Genomic DNA, 14,071 nt, shown 5'->3' on the forward strand with positions numbered 1-14,071 from the left:
ATTCTGTTTAAAAAAAGAAAGACCTTTCCCCAGAATACTTCTCAGGAGCCCCACTTGTTTTAAGGATTCGGAACAATGAGTTCAGAAGTGAGAACCGGTGTTTTGGATGCCAAGGTTTTGGTTATCAGTTAAAAGATTGTCCGACTCCTGCCATGTCAAGGACACAGGGAAGTCAAGAATCCCAAATTCAGAGACCAACCTAATCAGGGTTCGTCTCGCCCAAGCCAGGGTAATCCCAGAACAACTCCAACTCATCCATCTACCTCTATCCAGAATAACCTCAAGACTCCTTTCCAGAACTGGAGCAACCAAAGAGAAAGAATTCTGCCTCAGACTGCAGCAGCCAGAGCAGTCACAATTTCAGATGTAGTAGAAGAGGAAAAAGGACAGATCTATGCTACAATTGAAAACCAACGGATTAGTCTCTTGTCCGGATATCCATGGACGAGGCCTCGAGTGTGGGACCCTGACCCGCGCAAGAAGTGCTACTTCCGCTGCTAGCACCCCGAATCCATTGCATGGTAGGGACAGGGATCTCATAGTTGGTATCAGAGCAAATAATAAAGATCAACTGAGAAGCCAAATATGTCAAAAATTTATCAAGAAGCACAAAAAGGTTGTAATTGTGTGATATAATTCATACAATTTGATATTCAAACTGAAAATTTGTAAATTAGTAATTGGGTCTTCAAATGGAAGTACCGCAATTGTATGGAACCCTGACTTGCTTGAGGCCTAGACATAATGGTACTTACCTTATAGTTCCAAGTATCATGACTACCGTATATACCGAGGGTATAACTGCAGCTCTTTACCGGCAGTATATACGAGTAAATCTAAGACTTGAAATTATAAGCATTAATGCTATCATGCTTTTAGTTTATGTATTTCATGAATATTGATGATTCAATCCAAAATTGGGTTGATGATCCAATTAGGGATCATTCTAATCATTCCCTTAATGATAAGCTTTATTTTTCAAAATAATTGAGATTTATCAGTCATAGCATCGAAGCTATGGCAAAATTTTTGTAAAAATTACACATAAAATAAATTCATTCAAAGCATGAAAAGAGGACTTCCTATCATATTCTAGGAATTATCATCCTAGATTAATTGAAATAATTTTATTATAATCATGGAGAAATTAATTTTTATGTTATACATAATTGATGATTATTTTATTGTAAAAGTGTTACTTTTATCATAATTGATTTTCATGCATAGAGGTATGCATAAAAGATGAATAATTTATTGAAAAAGTGTTACTTTTATCATATTTGATTTTCATGCATAGAGGTATGCATAAAAGATTATTATTTTATTGAAAAAGTGTTACTTTTATCATATTTGATTTTCATGCATAGAGGTATGCATAAAAGATGATTATTTTATTGTAAAAGTGTTACTTTTATCATATTTGAATTTCATGCATAGAGGTATGCATAAAAGATGATTATTTTATTGTAAAAGTGTTACTTTTATCATATTTGATTTTCATGCATAGAGGTATGCATAAAAGATTATTATTTTAATATAAAAGTGTTACTTTTATCATATTTGGATTTCATGCATAGAGGTATGCATAAAAGATTATTATTTTAATGTAAAAGTGTTGTTTTTATCATATTTGAATTTCATGCATAGAGGTATGCATAAAAGATTATTATTTTAATGTAAAAGTGTTACTTCTATCATATTTGGATTTCATGCATAGAGGTATGCATAAAAGATTATTATATTAATGTAAAAGTGTTACTTTTATCATATTTGGATTTCATGCATAGAGGTATGCATAAAAGATTATTATATTAATGTAAAAGTGTTACTTTTATCATATTTGGATTTCATGCATAGAGGTATGCATAAAAGATTATTATTTTAATGTAAAAGTGTTATTTTTATCATAATTGGATTTCATGCATAGAGGTATGCATAAAAGATTATTATATTAATGTAAAAGTATTACTTTTATCATATTTGGATTTCATGCATAGAGGTATGCATAAAAGATTATTATTTTAAAATAAAAGTGTTACTTTTATCATATTTGGATTTCATGCATAGAGGTATGCATAAAAGATTATTATTTTAATATAAAAGTGTTACTTTTATCATATTTGGATTTCATGTATAGAGGTATAAAAGATTATTATTTTAATGTAAAACTGTGATTTTCATCATAAATGGATTCTATGCATAAATTAGATGCATAAGAGAAATTCTTTTATTCTAAAAGTGTAATTCCTACTAAATTGGATTTATGCATGGAAAGATGCATAAAGAATTTATTTTAATCCAAAAGTGTCATTCTCATTTAAAATGAATTTATGCATAGGAAGATGCATAAAAGATTGATTTTTATTTCGAAAGAGTTAGTCTCCTTAAATGGAATTTATGCATAAATAGATGCGTAAAGAAATCTTATATCAAATATAAGAATTCTTTTGTATTCTATAAATAGATATGGGAAGTGATAGGATGTGATAATATGTGATAAGATGTGTATGAGATGTGATAGGATGTGCTAAGATGAGTTAGGATGTGATAAGATGTGTATGGGATGAGGTAAGAAGTGTATCTGATGGAACAAGATGTATATGGGTTGTGATAGGGCGAGAATGGATGTGATGTGGATGTATGAATGGGAATGTGGATGTGGATGTATGCATGTAGATGTGGATGTATGGATGTGAATGTGAATGTGGATGTGGATGTATGGATGTAGATACGGATGTAGATGTATGCATGTAGATGTGGATGTATGGATGTGAATGGGAATGTGGATGTGGATGTATGCATGTAGATGTGGATGTGAATGTGGATGTGGATGTATGGATGTAGATACGGATGTGGATGTATGGATGTGAATGGGAATGTGGATGTACGGATGTGAATGGGAATGTGGATGTGGATGTATGCATGTAGATATGGATGTATGGATGTGAATGTGAATGTGGATGTGGATGTATGGATGTAGATACGGATGTGAATGTATGAATGAGGATGTGAAAATGGATGTATGTATGTAGATGTGGATGTATGGATGTGAATGTGGATGTGGATGTGGATGTATGTATGTGGATATGGATGTGTTTGTATGAATGCGGATATGGGATTGGATGTACGAACATGGATGTGTATGTAGAATAATGAATGTGAATGTGTATGTGAAATAATGTGTTGTTGATATGAGTGAATGGATGAGAATGAGTACACATATGAATGGAATGTTGAATAAGTAATGTGGACTGAGGAGGGATGATGGAAACTATATTTTGATAATGTGGAAAGACGAGAGTTCGATATAGAAACTATATTTTGATAATGTGGAAAGACGAGAGTTCGATATAGAAACTGTATTTTGATAATGTGGAAAGACGAGAGTTCGATATAGAAACTGTATTTTGATAATGTGGAAAGACGAGAGTTCGATATAGAAACTGTATTTTGTGACCTGTTTGTAAATGACTGTTTTATGTCAAGAATGCTGGGGAAGCAATTTTGACCATCTTGTGGATTAAGGTCATGGAGACCTAACTGATAAAGTTGCAACTGCTGAGACGGAGAGTCAATGGAGGATGTCTCGCGTAGCAAGGTCGATCGAGGTCTTGACCAGCCTCGGTTCGATTTAAATGGTGAGCTTCCGGTACGGTGGATGAGGGACCAAGGAAGCGGCCTATGAGTAAAGCCCTAGGTCACCTGCAAAGGATCCTAGAGGGTGCTGACCATACGGTGCTCGGGCTCTGGGTCGCTGAAGATACCCACACATGCATCGTGGAAGATATTGGAACAAGGAGTAAGAGTTGTTTTCTGAAACCGGGCATGGATCTAGTTGATTAACCTTGCTGGTCCCCAACGGATGAGTCCATGGCTCTCTTATATGGATCTGTTGATTGATCTTGCTGATCTTCAATAAGGATTCCATCTTGATTTTTATATGTGAAAATATTGCCAGGTACTATGAGCTAGGAACTATTGAAAAGGCCCCTGAGTGAACAGGTGGTGAGCGTTCTGGTTGCCAATGATGCCATAAGTACACCGATGAATGAATGATTGGAAATATGGATTCAACCAGAGATTTCGAGGATTGTCATTAGTGACATAATGGTTTCATTAAAGGATTGTTTTAAAGTTAGTTGATGCTGAGAAAAAGGCAATTTCATATTGGGTGTGTAAGTGGTGTGACTAGTTTTATATTTGCATGAACTTCCGGTTAGGGGGCCTGGGAACTCTTTTCCCTGGTACTCGGGACAAAATCTAACCAAATTCCTAATTGGATCCCATCGCTACAGTGGTTGGGCAGTTGGCTAACCCATGGGGCTCGATGGACTAATGGATCCGTAAATCGAGACTCAATTTCTGTTATTACGATAGATGAAGTAAATCCCGGATAGTAATTGTTCTATGGATAGGAATCAACGGCTGTGCCTCTTGATGGGGAAAAAAGCGTTGATCCCAATGATCCAAGTGCAAGTTTCTTCCTTGATCTGACCGAGTATCTTTATAGGTACAGTCGGATCAGCTTGATCAGTAATGGTCTTGACTACGTTAGAGTAAAAAGTTATCCTGGTGGAATCGCCCGTGCTTTTCGGGTAAAGGAAATTTTTCTAGGTTCGGTTTTGGAAAAACCAACGGATTAGTCTCTTGTCCGGATATCCATGGACGAGGCCCCGAGTGTGGGACCCTGACCCGTGCAAGAAGTGCTACTTCCGCTGCTAGCACCCCGAATCCATTGCATGGTAGGGATAGGGATCTCACAATTGTAGTACGCTAGATGAAGTAAATCCCGGATATAGTAATTGTTCTATGGAAAGAAAAGGAATCAACGGCTATGCCTCTCGATAGGAAAAAAAGCGTTCATTCCTATGATCCAAGTGCAAGTTCTTCTTTGATCCGACCAAGTGACTTTAGGTTTGGTCGGAACAGTTTGGTCAATGACCTTGACTACGTTAGAGTAAACTTATCCTGGAGGAATCGCCCGTGCTTTCTGGGCGCAAGGGAAGTTTTTTTGGGTTTGGTTTTTGAAAGAACCAAGAGATTAGTCTCTTGTCCGGATATCCATGGGCAAGGCTCTGAGTGAGAGGACCTACACCACGCAAGGAGTGCTTCTTCCGCTGCTAGCACCCCCGAATCCATTGCGCAGAGGGGGCAGAGATCTTTCAGGCTCACTGACCAAAAAAAATAAAAATAAAATAATAGTTGAACAAAAATGTCTAGTATTACCAAGGAAAACTTGAAAGTTTACCCTTTCATGATTTTATTGTGATGGAAATTCTAGATTAACATGCCCATGACCAAGGATATAAGTAAAGTTAGTCAGCTACCATTGACAGTAAAACGAATAATTATTCCTTTAGCCTATAAGAGCAATCTAAGGAGAGTATTACTCTTCCTATAATATATGAGGTCAGATTTTATGGAGGAGTTAATTTAAATGAGTAAACTTATCAGTGTATGGACAGTGTCCCAATAGTTAACCATGTTAAGTGTTGTACTTATTATATCATATAGAAAATATCATGAAATTTATATAGACCAGCTAACTATAGACCTTTTCTCAAAAAAGAGAGCTTGAGTTTGAGAGACTTCTTGGATATTTTTTAGGCAAGAGAAAGTGTCTCGCCAAGAAAGCTTGGATAATGGCATTAAAGAAGTCCTTTATGGAGCCCAACTGGAACCATTCAAAGGTGAACGAAGGAATTTGGGAGAAGAAGTAGAGGCTTGGATAGAAACCATGGACAAGTATTTCGATGTAGCTGGATACAATAAAAGAAGCAAGTTCACCCTTGCTTGTTTAAAAATCGTGAGAAATGCTCGGATTAGTTGGAAGAACTATTCTATGAAGCCTAGAATATCCAAACTAGGAAGTGGTTGCCTAAGGTGTGATTGTTTTGAATTAAGCTAGTCTAGATCATTGATTCTTTAATCAAAGTTTAATTAGGAATATGTTAGGGAGTATGCTAGAGATTAACACAGGGATTGTGTTAGGAAATATTATAGAGATTATGATAAGATTATAAATGAGAGATTTACAAATTTTGATATAGATTATACAAATGATGGGTTAAAGATGGAGCTAGCCCAAGAAGGGAAGACCCTGGAAGAATACCACCAAACTTTTGTTAAACTTCTTCGATTTACTCCAGAGATGGATGAGGTAACTCTTCTCTATCGATTCATTCGGAATGTTAATCTGCTTTTGAATAACCTAGTCAAGAAGAACTACCAAGCCATCCTCTTTCTCTTGCCATAATTATGGCCACAGACTATGATAAAGTTTTTTTATATGAAAAGTGTCCAGAAGGATGTGAATCCTTCCATGCTAATCAAGAAGAGGTCCCATAATTCAAGAGGAAGGTCAAGCCCATCCCTGGCTAAGAGGAATTGTGAGCTAGAGAAAAATCAAGGTCAAGAAAAATCAAGAAATAGTGATAACACAGTTAGAGAGCAGATCTCCAACTCGTAAACATGGCATCAAGACCTTTCAAGAAAGAAGATGTTTTAGATACCAAAAACAAGGTCATCAAGAGAACAATTTCCCTTTCCTATTGAGATCATCCCTGGCTGGATCAAAAGAAAGAACAATCTTTTAGACAACAAGATTAGAAAGAAGAGATCTCCCTCAACTATATATCAAGGATAAAGACAACACAACAAGCTTTCCCATGAGAACAAATGCTCCAGGTGTAAACAACATGGCCACTTGAGGACATATTTCCCTAACTAACAAAGGACCCTTCTCTTCCCAAATCATGGAAAGGAAAAAGCCCCAATAGGATGGGCCAATATCAATCCAAGAGCCAAGAATGAGGCCAGTATGAAGCCTAGAATATCCAAACTAGGAAGTGGTTGCCTAAGCTATGATTGTTTTGAATTAAGCTAGAGATCATTGGTTCTTTAATCAAAGTTTAATTAAGAATATGTTAGGGAGATGCTAGATATTAACACAGGGATTGTGTTAGGAAGGATTACAAAGATGATTGTAAGATTATAAACAAGAGATTAAGTTAAAAATTTTGATATAGATTATACAAATGATGGGTTAAAGATAGCCAAATTCAACAAGTGTTCCTATGAGTAAATAGAAGTTGACTGGTGCAAGATTCATGTGGAGTAAGGTATTCTAGGAGACGATACTAAGGTTATGCATCTTACTATCATAGGCTAGATCGCGTAGAGAATTAATCCCCTTACATTTTTTTATGACAATTTATGAAGTACCATATTACATGGGGATATGGAATAAGGAACTTGTAAGGTAGAATTAGGGATAATAAAGAATGGGTTCATATCATATGAGAGTGTATATGGACGCATGAACATTAGGATAATAAGGCCAATTAACTTTAGAATAATGAAAACATTTTGGGAGCTTAACAAAATGAGCTAGACACATGAAAGTAGAGACTCTTAGGAACAATGTTTAGATAAAAGAAGATTTTGGAGAGAGAGAGAGAGAGAGAGAGAGAGAGAGAGAGAGAGAGAGAGAGAGAGAGAGAGAGGATTTACTTAAAGATTACCCTAACTCGCGAGATGAGGACATCTCAAATCTTTTAAGTGGGGGAGAATGTAAGATTCCTCCGAAGTCATGTACCGTTTCTCTTTTAATATAGGCTTAAAGAAGACTTCGAGAGAGACTATAAGACTAGAAACGTTAAGAAAGTGATAGAGTAAAAATATTAGTTTCAAAAATCTAAAAATAAATAAGAAGATAAGAATTAATCTATTAAGAGATAAATATTGCCAAAAATAAATTTCAAATTTAGGTGATAGAAGGTCATATTTAGAGTACTGTTACATATTTAAAGTCCATGCACACTAAAAATATGGAAAAGCAATGCGTATCTAAAGATGGCGTGTTTGCGGCTATGTTCAGACATTTTTACCTATTATACCCCATGCTAGCTTGTAGGCTAGCGTGGAGGTCATATTTAGAGTACTTTTACATATTTAAAGTCCATGCACAATAAAAATATGGAAAAGCAATGCGTATCTAAAGATGGCGTGTTTGCGGCTATGTTCAGACATTTTTTACCTATTATACCCCACGCTAGCTTGTAGGCTAGATGCCTTTCGGTTCTTCTGACTGGCTATATGGCCATATTCTGGGTTTCAATCAAAGCGTTATGTTCAAAACAATTTTTTGGTTTGCTCAGGATCTCTACACAGGGAAACTATAAGAATGCAGCAAGTAGCCTCAAGGTGATTCTAGACCTTGAGATGTATATATATATATATATATATATCTTCATTCTCACTTGTGCATATTCTTAGATGCTGGTGGAGTCCTCACACACATCATTTTCAACAAAGAGTTGTTGTAATTACGCGGAATTAAGGTAAACATTTACTGCTAATCTAATTTACGCATTGTTTTGTCGACTTTGCATTAAAACTATTCTCTAATTAAGCAAATACTCTCATACTAACTTCCTTATGCAAATTAGTGATTGAATAATCTTACTTTCTGAAATCATTTCAGAAAGTGATATTTCTTTTTAATTTCCCACTCTTTTATGCATGAAATAGTGTAAATTTCACTCCATAATTACTCTATAATTAGTAAAATGCTTAGAAAATTGTGAATAAATCAAGTTAAGTTAAATTATGCATGAAATCATAGAATTTTATTTAATCCCACTCTATTTTATTTTATTGCACTCTTAATCATGCATTTTTGGCTTGAATTGTACAAATTTGACTTGGTAAATTAAGTACGCTTTAGATTAATCACATCTTTGAATAAATTCTAGAAACTCAACAGTAAATAAGTCTTCCATTATTTTTTTGTAATTTATTAGGATAATTTAGCTAATTCTTAAGCTAAAATGGCTATTTTTAGCTAAAAATATAGATTCCAGTATTGAAAAATTAGAAAAAAATAAGGAATCAAGAATTCATGTAAAAAATTAACTATATAACCCATATGATTAATTTTTGGGCTAGTAAGCTAATTACTAAGTGTTTTTCAACCATTCTAGCACATTTTTACTCTAGAACATGACCTAGTTTCAAGAAAATTGCTAAAAATTATATTTTTTCTCCTAAGGTAGCATTCAATGGTTGAAATTTAGCAAAATTAAATTAGGAACCAAATTAGTGTTGCTCACTTAAAGATGCCGCTTTTTGAACAAAATTTGTGAAGCTGAATTCTTAGCACATAGGTACAGCGTTAGGTGCACTTTTTCTTAATCTTATGAGTTTTCAAGTCATGGCACCCAAACACGCACACAAGGATGTGAGTAATATCATGGGACCAAGAAATGTCTCCGCCGGACCAAGTAACGCTACCGTACAGGAACTACTACCGCCTCAATATTGTCCAGGCTAGAAACTCTCTTTAAGGTTTGCATAGACCATTGCATTACGTGACCTAGTAAGATTAGGAAGTCCCACACAAAAACTTGCCTTTAAAAAAACAAGAAGGGTGTATAACAACGGCAAGTGCCTTAATAAAGAATGTCAATCTCAAGTTAAAAAGACTATTTTGTATTTTCTCTTGTTTGATTGGTTCTTACCAATCGATCGGTTGTTGCCGATCTTATGAGGTTTGATTGGTTGTCATTGGTCCACCCTAAAGCTATCCTCCTGCTTTGGGGGAGCAACCCACTAGATGCTCAGAGTTGGACCCATCTAGGTGGATGAGCTGCTTGCTTCCGGGTGTGCGAGGAGCAAGTGGTGCAAATAAAAGCCAACTAAGGGGCACACCCTCGAGGGGGTAGGTAGGAGGACTCAATGGGGGATCTAAGTTTTAAACATCATCGCCACACCGAGGATGAGGGAACTGGGGACCCACTTAGTAGTCCTCACCAAGTGGGTGAGTGATGTTCAAAGTTCTAAACCCCTCCAAAAATAATTGCTACCGCAAGAACCATGTCGCCCATGTTGGTTCGAGGGTTGCCTATAGGAGCACGTGAATAATGTAATGAGCAAGTGATAATGTTATGACTGTGTTTGAAGATCCATTTGTTTTCAACTATTTTGGAAGAATTGTCTTCATGAATCGTAACGGAAATAATTAAGGAACCTATTTTTATATATTTCACAGTATGGTAGGACCTAATTAGATAACAAAAATGATTGGGTGCATGGGTGGAAAGTGGGTGGATAAATGCCCCGATGGCGCCATTCTATGGATAGGTGGACCCGATGAGTCAGGTAACTTTTCAAAAAAAATATTATTTACCATCTGTTAAGTGTCGTTTGATCGGAGGAATAGATTCTTATTAGAATAATTACATTTTCCCTCGCGAGATAGAGTTAGGTCCCTTCGTTTGCTTGTATCCTCGTATTTCCAAGAGATCGAGGTGTCATCAATTGAAGACAAAGGGGACTTAGTTGCCTATCAAAAGGATCCCCTTGAGCCAGCTAGGGTAAGGATCTTACAAGTGGTATCAGAGCCGATCTTAGTTTCTAGGATTTGTTATTTAAAGGTTAACTATCAAGGGATTAAAACAAGTGATTGTTTATCATATGAGGACGAATCAATCATCTCTACTGGCCATGAAAGTGATTTGAATATCCTCACATGTGGAGACAATCATCCTATGAAATTGTGCTTGTATCTTGGGAGTGCACATGCAAGATATTTAAATATACAATAACATTTGAGGAATAATATTGGGGAGGAAACCTTTTGAGGAAAAACATAGGGTGATCTAATTAAGAAATCAGTGTGACTAAATGACTAGAAGGATAGACCAAAACTTTGTTTAGAGAAATGTTTAGGATATATCTCATTAATTTGTAAGTTGTAAGTTATTAGGATTATAATTCCATTAAGGGGAGACCTATGTAAGGTAACAACATAGGTTTGAATAGTTAACGTGTGAATGCCATCACTAGATGCTTTACACTAGGACAGTCATCCGATTTTTGACCCCATCTCAGACAAACGTGAGTTTAACTTCGGACGTGTAATTCCCAAAAAAAAATTAAAATTATCATGTGTATTAATCTTGGGTGCCTTTAGATGTGGTGCTATGATAGTTTTAAACTTTTCATGGATGATAGCTTTATGGTAGATGGTAAGGGAAGATTAAATTTTGAATTGTTTTCTTAATGAAACTTAGAAGTTTGTAAGATTTTCTTTTTATCTCTATTATCCGACAAGAATAAGAGGCTCAATGACCAAAAAAATAAAAATAAAATAATAGTTAAACGAAAATGTCTAGTATTACCAAGGGAAACTTGAAAGTTTACCCTTTCATGATTTTATTGTGATGGAAATTCTAGATTAACATGCCCATGACCAAGGACCCCTTATGCTTAATTTTTGGGCTAGTAAGTTAATTACTAAGTGTTTTTCAACCATTCTAGCTCATTTTTACTCTAGAATATAACCTAATTTCAAGAAAATTACTGAAAATTACATTTTTTTTGCTAAAATAGTCATTCAAAGGTGAACTTTAGTGAAATTGAATAAGGAACCAAATTAGCATTGCTAAGTCACTTAATGATGTCGCTTTTTACACAAAATTCATCATTGAAGCTGAATTCTTAGCACATGTATGTAACATTAGGTGCATTTTTTCTTAATCTTATGAGTTTTCAAGTCATGGCACCCAAACACGCACGTGATGATGTGAGTAACATCGCAGGACCAAGCAACATCTCCGCCGGACCAAGTAACGCCACCATGTAGGCACTGCCGCCCCGCCACAATCAATATTGTCTAGGTTAGAAACACTCTTTAAGTTTTGCATACACCATTGCATTACGCGACCTAGTAAGATTAAGAAGTCCTACACAAAAACTTGCCTAAAAAATGAAACTTCTCTCACCTTAACAAATATGGAATCATTTGGCATCGAAATTGCACTCAAGAAAGATTTACAGCTAAGTGCATCTGCTCTACCACTTTATCCTTCCCAAGGCAGAATTTGATGTCGAAGTGATATTCTTGTAGGATTTCAACCCATCTTCTCTGCCTCATATTGAGGTAAGGCTGGGTGAAGATCCACTTTAGACTCTTGTGGTCGCTGGAACTTGTGCCCCTAGAGATAATGCCTCCATAACTTGAGGCAATGAACAACTGCTAAGAGTTCCAATCATGGGTGGCATAGTTGGCCTCATATTTCTTCAGCTTGCAAGAAGTATAAGCCACTAGTCTTCCTTCTTGGGCTAAGACACCACCAAGTGCTAGACTATTGGCATCAGTAAAACCACCTCAAATTCCATGGTGAAATCAGGAAGTTTCAAGATTGGTGATGAGGTAATGATGGCTTTGAGTTGATCAAAGCTGACTCGATGGATTGTCAACCACAATATTTTGCAATCCTTCTTATTAAGAAGATCAGTAAAGGGTGTAGCTACCAGGTAGTAATCTTTGCTGAAAATCCTGTACCATCCTTTGATTCCCAAAAATTCACAAACTTTGCAGACTGAATTAGGGGGTGGCCATTCTAGTATGTCCTTGACCTTGGTGGGGATCTATCAAGATACTATCTTGGGAGACAATGAATCCAAGATACTTAATTTGGTGAGTAAAGAAGGTACATTTACTTTTCTTAGCATAGAGTTTATGTCTATGTAGTGATTGCAAAACTCTACGCACATGCTCCTCATACTCTTCCACCAACTTAGAGTAGACTAAAATGTCATCAAAAAAGACAAGCACAAATTCATCCAAGTAGGGACAAAATATATCATGCATTAGGCAGTTGAAAGGAGCATTGGTTAACCCGAATGACATTACAATAAAATCATAGTGGCCATAACAGGTATTGAAAGCTGTCTTGGGTATATCTGTTTCCTTAATAGTAAACTCATAGTGGCCATTACAGTAAACTCATAGTGGACATTACAGTAAACTCATAGTGGACATAACAGGTATTGAAAGCTATCTTGGGTATATCTACTTCCTTGACTCTGATCTGGTAGTGGCCCCTCAAGTTTATTTTTAGAAAACCTTGGTCCTATGAAGCCTGTCAAGAAGCTCGTCAATGCAAGGGATAGGATACTTGTTTTTGATAGTGACTTAAATTAGCCCCCAATAATCAATGTAGAGACGAAGAGTGCCGTCCTTATTCTTTTGGAAAAGAATAGGTGCTCCCCAAGGAGAATTGTTGGGGCGTACAAATCCTTGCTCAATGAGTTAGGAAAGTTGCTCCTTAAGCTCAATTACTTCATGAAGAGACATCTTATAAGGTGTTTTTGAGTCAGGTTGAGCACCAGGAATTAGCTCAATTTCATGATCGACTTCTCAAGGAGGTGGTAACCCTGTAAGCTCATTTAGGAAAGATGTTAGAGAATTCTTACAGCCAAGAGGGTTTTGATTCCTTTTATTGGGTTTAGCAACTTTGTTGAGCTTTAACTAGGAAAACTTGTTTTACCTTACGTGCTCCCTTGAGTAGATGTTTTGCTCCACCCTAGACTTGGGTTTACATGTCTTCCCCTGAACTAATACAAAGAGACTCCTAGGCTTAACTGAGGCATAAGACTTGAGCGGTCCACGTAGGTGAAATATGGGGGTTCTACCGTGGTTTCTAGGATACAAAAAATTGATGGTAGGAGAGGTAGTCTCTAGATTGTATTGTGTTCCATAATAGCTACTCTCTGTCGATAGGTAAGACTTACATTACTTGGTCATATGCCCAGCAGTTCTGTGGTATACTATGGTCACATAGCTTGTCGAGTTTGGGAATACCCATGAGACAGAATAAGCAAACCATCTTCAATTTCTCGATCCAATGAACCCGCTTTAAATTGATGGGTGAGGTTCCCAATTCGGTCTACTCGGACGATGAAGTACCTCAGCCCATGATTCCAAAAGTGAACTCTACCCACCCTCTTTGGATACGAGAGGGACTAGGGAGGGACAACTTCTCGAGTATTTGCATCATCATATCAAGAAATTGGAAATTCGAAGAGCGACAAGTTGTTTGGAAGACGCACTGGAAGACAAGGAATCTAGAGTAAGTGTCTTCCTCTTCCTAGAATCATTCAATCACCAATTCAAATTTTACTATAGTAAGGTATTTTATCAATCAATGTTTATTTTAGGTAAAACATACATTCCAAAACAACCTTAAATAACAAATCCTAGACACTAAGATCGGCTCTAATA

Source organism: Cibotium barometz, chromosome 7 (assembly GCF_041138505.1).
Source record: "Cibotium barometz isolate CiBa-2024 chromosome 7, ASM4113850v1, whole genome shotgun sequence".
NCBI lineage: Eukaryota > Viridiplantae > Streptophyta > Polypodiopsida > Cyatheales > Cibotiaceae > Cibotium > Cibotium barometz.